Genomic DNA, 7,813 nt, shown 5'->3' on the forward strand with positions numbered 1-7,813 from the left:
AAAGGCATTAGCTATTGCAGATGTTACTATTTATAGTGACTCTCAGCTTATAGTCAACCAAGTCCAGGGGGAGTATGGCATTAAAGAAGCACGCTTGCAAAAATATCGGGAGATAGTGCAGGCATTTCAGAACCAATTCCGGAATTCGAAGATATCTCAGATTTCAAGGAATGAAAATTCAGTGGCAGATGAGCTATCCCGACTAGCCAATGCCAAGGAAAAGAATCTAGACCCTTCGGTCTACATTGAAGAGGTAACTTTTCCAAGTTATCATGAGAAAGAAATTTCTTATATTGAAGCGAACGTTCTTTGGATGGATCCAATAATCGAATATCTGAGAGATGACAAGTTACCTGAGGATCCAGTAGAAGCAAGGTTGATCAAGATTCGATCAGTTAGATTTATCATTCAGAATGGGAGACTATATAAAAGATCTTATGCTGGACCCCTTATGAGATGTATAGGCCCCGAAGGAGCAAACTCAGCTTTGGCTGAGGTTCATGAAGGAATTTGTGGCGATCACATGGGTGGCAGAGCCCTGGCCCACAAAATTCTAAGACTGGGGTTATATTGGCCTTAGATCCAAGAGGCTGCTATGGACTACGTTTGTCGATGTAGTAACTTGTCAAATTCATGCTACGAAGATCGAAGCGCCCGGCGGAAATTATGACTTCAATTCTAAATCCTATTCCCTTTGCAATGTGGGGAATTGATATCATGGGCAAATTCACCAAGGCATCGGGTGGACGGGAATATCTGATAGTGGCAATTGATTACTTCACAAAATGGGTAGAAGCCAGTGCACCGGCGACAATTACGAGAAAAAGTGGAGAAATTTGTGCTTGAATCAATCATATATCGCTTTGGGATTCCAAAGATAATTGTCACTGACCATGGTACTCAGTTCGACTGTCCACAATTTGAGCAATTCTGTGGAACATATATGATAGCATCGTATGTCCTCAGTGGCATACCCCCAAAGCAATGGCCAGGTAGAGGTTACTAACCGAACGCTACTGGAAGGAATAAAGAGAAGACTCGAAGCTGACAAAGCTTCTTGGGTCGAAGAACTACATAATGTACTATGGGCTTATAGAACTACGGTTCGAACACCTACAGGAGAAACTCCATTCAGGTTGGCATATGGATCCGAAGCATTGGCACTGTGGAGATAATGGCGGGGACGTTACGGGATCGTGAGTTCGAGGAAAAAGCAAATGAACAAGGACTGCTTGATAGTCTTGATTTGTTGGACGAAGTTCGGGCAAAGGCAATAGCACGAACTCAACATTATCAAAGAAAGATAGCGTCTCATTATAATACTCGAGTGAAGAATCGTCGGTACTTAGCCGGAGATTTGGTGTTAAGAAACACCCTGGCTTCCGACCCGGGTCACCAAAGAAAGTTGGACCCTTCCTGGGAAGGAACTTATATGGTTGTGAAACCGGTCGGTTCAGGAGCTTACAAGCTGAAGAACATTGATTCCCAGAAAGAATTGGATCGTTCGTGGAATGCTAGGCATCTCAAAAAGTTTTATCCTTGAGGATGATTTCAATTTTGTTCGCGATGTAATCATTTTCAACTCAATCAATGCAATTTTTGGTTTTCAACAAACTATCTTTTGATTGGGGAGCATCATACACCACATTCAAGAACAAGATCCAACTATAAGGCATCGGATGAAAATTCGTGTGGGTCCTTCAACACTTCAACACTTATGGAAAATCTTTCGAACTTTCTTAAGTCGGGGAATCGAATGAAAATCCGAGTGAGTTCCTTTTGCAAGGCGTCGGTTTGATACCCGAGTGAGTTCCTTCGAGACTTATTGAATTTTTGAATTATCCTTAAGTATAAGGCATCGGTTTAAAACCCGAGTGAGTTCTTTCTCAGACTTATTGTATTTCTCCGGAAATCCTTAAGTATAGGCATTGTTTCAGACAACTAAGACCTAATGCAACGGCGATTCAAGTGGCTAGCAAAGTTCAAAGATAAAGTAATTTCTTATTTCTTTAGAAGATCCAAGGAGGCCAGTATCAAAACAATTACAAGAGCTGGATACAATCTCTGATCGAAGAAGAAAGTCATTACAGGTGACTATTAACAAGTTATACAAGATCGACGCGACTTTGCTAGAACAAACATATGAGTCAACCATTGGTGAGGAGTCAAGGAAAAGAAGAGAAGAAATGAGGATTACAAAAATATTTCGATATTCAGAAAATCCTCCGCAATTTCATACTCTTTGCCCAGCTTGTCCAGGAGAAGAATGGTCCTCGACCAAACTCGCATTCGGCACAAGCTCGTCATAATTGACTTCTTCCAGCGGAGAATAAACAGGAGAATCTTCCAGATATTGCATAATATCTGGATCGGAAGGTGGAGGATCAATCTTATCCTTGGTCCAGTCGGGAGGAGGAATACCCCGGGTTGGTAAATACTTCGGGATGGCAAACAAGACCGTAGGGAGTCGTATCAAAATGAGGATCTTTCCTTAATATTGATTCCCATACTTCGTTCTCACCATCCCGACGCCTGCAAGTTATATGCATTCAACATATCAACAAAAGGCTTACTGTGTAAATACTTGAAGACGCAGGCTCTGCGAACATCTGTTGGAAGGGATTCGGGCAAAGGAACGACAGCTTGCCTTTCGGGTAATGTTTCAGATCCTTTAGCTCCTGACTTTCCAACTGTCCGCTCCAGTTGCCGGATCTTCTCCCTGACATCATCCAAATCTGACCGAAGACGACCAATCATCGAATTCTTTTCTCCTGCCACCTCCCAAGCTAGATTCCGAAGGCGAGCAATCTCAACATCTTTAGCTTCAGAGATTCCCCGAAGCCTAGAAACTTCATTGCTCAACCTACTGAGTCTAGTAACTGCTTCCACTTGGTTGTGGAAGTAACCAGCAAGACTCCTACGAACAACTTTCGAGTTAGCAAGGAGCAGAAAAGTAATTTTTCAAAATCAGAGGATAATGAAGAAAGACTTACATCACCAGTGACTTCGTAAAGACTTCATCTGGAAGTTTGGAAAGAATTGCGCTCTCAGAAGTCATTCGAGCAGCAGTACACCATTCCAACGCTCTGTCAAACTCGTTTGACACTAATTCAAGCGAAGGATGAGAAGGACGAACTACACCAAGAGAAGGATGAGCTTCATCACTTGTCATCCGACGGCGCTTCCTGGTAGCAAAATCCTCCAACTCAGAAGGAGAGGAGGAGGATGCCAAACAAGCACTGGAGTTAGAAATAGGAGCAGCACCTGCTGGGACCACACCTTCATCAGACGCCAACATAGTTGCCTCAGATGCCCGAAGAGTCTCCTTCGGGGGTGCACCGACAGGCTCACCAACAGGCTCACCAGCAGGATTGCCGCCAGCACCATCGGCAACGGAGTGATCAAGATCTTTTGGGAAAGACGAGCGGTCACTTCGGGCAAAGGAGGCGCAGGGACGGCATCAACAGAAGCTGCAGGAATCTGACTTGAAGATTCACCGCGCAGCAGCCGCCTTACGCTTGGAGGATTCACTAGCTGAAACCCCCGCACTGGCCCCAATCACCACCAACGGAACGCTATTCTTGCGAGATTTTGCTCTGATAAAGTCTGGGTTGATCTTGGGAGCCACTATGCAAAAAAAAAAAAAAAACCAGCCGTATCGCTGAGAAATAAACGACAAAGCAACAATGGGGAAACCCTAGTTTTCTAAAGCATCCGACATGCACCAACAAACTAAACCCCAAGTATAACTACTCGTGCGGTTTACTTCGGGGGGAAGAGGGGAAAGAGATGAGAAATCAAAAAACTCACTTGTTCAGAAATGGATAGAGCTGTCGTTGAAGTACGAGGAATACGGAGGCAGGCCGAAGGACGAAAGGTTGCTTTGGCACTTTAGTAAATCTATCTTGCAGAAGTCAGGATAGATGGAGAGTACCCACGAAGGCTTTAAATAGCCTCAGGTATAAGACGACGGTTGAAGGCTAAGGACAACCGACGACCCAGATCGAAACGACGCTTCGAAATCCGCAAAAAGCAAGATCAACGGTCGAAGGGATGCCACATGGAAACATGTGGAAGCGAGCACCTGATGCAGAGAAACCTCCAATCGTCGCACTGCCATTAAAATAATGGATGTATTTCCGATTCATTGGAAACAAGTGAATGGTGCACAAAAAGCGAGAAAACGTTTGAACTTCGCAGAAGGGAAACGTGCGGACTTTGCAATAAATGAAGTAGTGGGGAAGATTAACGCATCTTCCCGAAACGCATCTTCACAATATTTCTACAAGATCATTATTCGGCGAGGAATGAAGAGTTAAGTGATAAGTTTTATCATTAATAATTTTATATTCAAGGCAATACTTCGGCAAGAGATGGGGAAATTTTGAGGCCAACATGAATAAAGAAATGTCTATTCATTAAATTGAGGGTACATCTTTTATAAAGGAACAACACCCTAAGCCTTTTCTTCATTGTTGCCCGAGGGACCCTGGTCGGGATGACTTTTCTCAGGATCATGAGAAGAGCCTTCCTCAAGAGTGGCATCGGCTGAATCCTCTACAGCAACAACTTGAGACTCAGCTTGTGATTTCTCCTCTGGAAGTGCCGGCTCGTCATCTAGGTATGCCTCATATTGAGGGTCAGCTGGAAAAGGATCATCTACTCCCTGAGCCCAGTCTAGGAGATCCATACCAACTTTCCCGAAGACCTCTGGGTGGCATACCTCACGAAAAGGAGTAGTATCGAAGTCAGGGATCGTTCCAAGGATCTGCTCCCAAACGTCGTTCTGCCCCATGCGGTAAGCCTGAATGTTGTAGAAACCTAGCAATTCGGAGAAAGGTACGCTGTTCAGGTATTTCCGAATGCACTCCTTCCGAAGGTCCGGCTTTATATGCTCAAAGCTTGCTAGGGATTGCCAACTTCAGATGTTCTTCGAGATCCCTACTCTTGATTTCAAGGTTGTCACCAAACAACGTGGCAGCTGCCTTTTGCTTCCTGGCCTCGCACTCGGCAGCAGAGACACGAATTCTTGAAGCTTCAAGGGCTTCCTTGAGGGAGATCACTTCTTCCTCATGCTTTTTCTGCAGCTCCACAGTAGTTGCAGTCACCTGGTCTATTTCGGAATTGGCCTTGGCCAATTTCTCTTCACAAGTTTGCAAAGCAAGGAGCTGGTGCGACCAACACGGCTCAATGCTTCCATGTGTTGATAAAAGCTCAACACAAGCATTCCTGGGAAGACGGAAGATATCAGAAGAAGTCATAAGAAATTATGAAAACATAAGTAAGCAAGAAGACCGTTACCTTGTAGATTGACTCACAAGGGAGGTGTCATCCAGGGCTTCAAACTCTTGGCGATCAGAAGGAGCAAGACTGAGAGAGCTCCACTCTGCAGCTTTCTCGAGATCCCGAGTGACCCCGTCGGTCATCTTCGGGGTCCACCGGGGGAGGAAGACTTCCTCACCATCCGTCGAAGCTTTGGATTTTTTGTTGGAGGGAGCATCAATTGTGTCATGCCTCCTCTTGGTTCGGACGGAGGAGGAAACGGTGGCCCTCTCCACCATTGGTTTCTTCCCTTTACCCGAAGCATCAGCTACAGTGCCTGATATTCCTGATACCCCTGTAAGAGGGGTCGGGAGAGGGAAGAGAAGCCTCTTGATCTGCAGTCAAGACCCTGGGCAATCGTTGTTCGGCTGTCACAACGGCTCTAGCGGCCTTCACCCCCAGGCTTTCAGGGTTCGTTCTGGGAGGCACTGCAAAGAAGAAGGACAAGAATCAGAATTCAAGACATATCACTTCAGTCAAATCAAAGGATGATGGTTAGAAGCTCACAATGAGCCAAGCCCCAGTACTGAAGGATGGAGTTATACTCCATTTCATATCCATGTATCTCTTGATACCACGGAATGGATTTGATCTTCCTGATGGCCGCCTCGTCTTCTTTGGATAAGGGAAGGCCCCGGTTACTTTCGGACGAAGAAGTAAACCTCCTCCAAGCGGTCGGGAAGTTAAGATCTGATGGAGGCGCTCGACAGAAAAAGTATCGTTCTCGCCATCTTTTGTGGTTAGAAGGGCAAGTTCCTTTGATAAGGATGCTGCCCCTCCAATCAAGTTCAGCCTTATTGCGTTTGGAAAGAAAGACCCATCCAGGAGGATGGGAGATAGGAAGAACATGAAAATGTACAAAAAGAGAAAGAGATGGCGTGATGCCAAGCTCAAAACACAAACCCAAGAAGCCGACGATGAGACGCCAGCTATTGGGAAGGAGCATTCCGGGACAAATGTTCCAAAGTGATTCAAAACTCATGGAAAATAAAGGATTAAAAAAGGGAAAGCGAACCCCGCTTTCCAGTGTATCTATGTACAGAGAAAATTCACCCGAAAGGAATGAATCAACCCTCTCATCAGGGTGGGGAGCCCTAACCTGATATGAGGAAGGAAGGTCAAAATCTTGGACAGCGGAAAGAAGGGTTTCTCCATTATAAATGGAAGGAACTGAGCCAGGCCCACCATTGGACCCGGAGGTTTGAGGTTGCCTAGAGGAATCAACGATCTTGGAAGATCCAGACTCGACAAGGACAGAAGAAGTTTCCGTTTTTCTTTCAAAACCTTTTTGAGAAACTTCAGCGAACTCCTGCCAGAGGACGGTTAGGGTTTTGTTATCACTATCCGACTGTTCGGGAGTAGGAGGAGCAAAAGCATCACTGCTATCACCAACATGGGGTACTAAAGAAGCCCTATCGTCCGCCATTACTCGTTTCAGTAAACTACAAAAAGAAAAGACCAATAAACTTATTGATTCAGTGAGACGGAAGCTTGAGAACAGGAAGGCGCGTAGCTGACGACAAAGGTTCAAATTCCAGACAGGAAGAATGAAACCTACAAAGACAACGAACCGCTTTTAAAACTCCCGCACGAGTGTTCGGGAATCTGAACGATCGAGATTGATTCAAAATCGACGATCAAGATTGAAAGACGTTTTGAAAGTTTGAACTCACGAATCCGAAATAGGCGTTCGGAAACCGTCGCTTGGATGACGTGAGCCACGACAGATCAATTGCAACAAAGACATGTGGCCTTACACTCACAACGCTCGAGGAAAAGTGACCACCGCATTAAATGTGATATAACATTTAATGAAGCACGTAGAGATCATCACTTGACGACGAACCCAGTTAAAAACCAAGCCCTCGGGATCGACCGAACGCTTGGTCTGGGGGGCTCGTGATATGGAGAGTTTATGATCGGACCGGGTTCATACCTGGTCCGACCCTCGACCCCGGTCGAGACGGAGAAAACCGAACCGCTCCCGAGCGAACCGGATCCGTAAGATGGCTTGTCAAGAAGAAAGATTATTCGGCTGCAAGCGTGCCCTAATCTTACTTATGGATTAGGGTAATCACCCTGATGACAGCAGACTCAAACTGACGGCTGCGGATAATCATCATCAAAGGGATAACTATCGCATAACCTAACGGTTATCTCAGGAGTCCTCTACTAGCCCAAACTAGTAGAAGTCTATCGCTCAACGGATCTTATTGATAAAGATCTAACGACTACCCGAAGAAGGCTCGAGTGCATCCAACGAAGGAGATTCGAAGGTACACTCTATATAAACCTCACTACTATACAAGGTGAGGGACGGATCAATCGATCAAGGAGAATACTATCTGAGACTCAGGTTCAGATACATACTGATAGACCTAAACTATCAGCGTCCTGCTATCTAGATCACCTTTCCCGTTTCTTCATTCATTAGCTCTGTGCTTCTAGCAGAGCCGTTTGTGATTAAGTTCATCAACTGACTTAGCCTTCG

The sequence above is a fragment of the Hakea prostrata genome, chromosome 1, assembly GCF_041222555.1.
Source record: "Hakea prostrata isolate BN-2017 chromosome 1, UWA_Hpros_2, whole genome shotgun sequence".
In the NCBI taxonomy this organism is placed as follows: Eukaryota; Viridiplantae; Streptophyta; class Magnoliopsida; order Proteales; family Proteaceae; genus Hakea; species Hakea prostrata.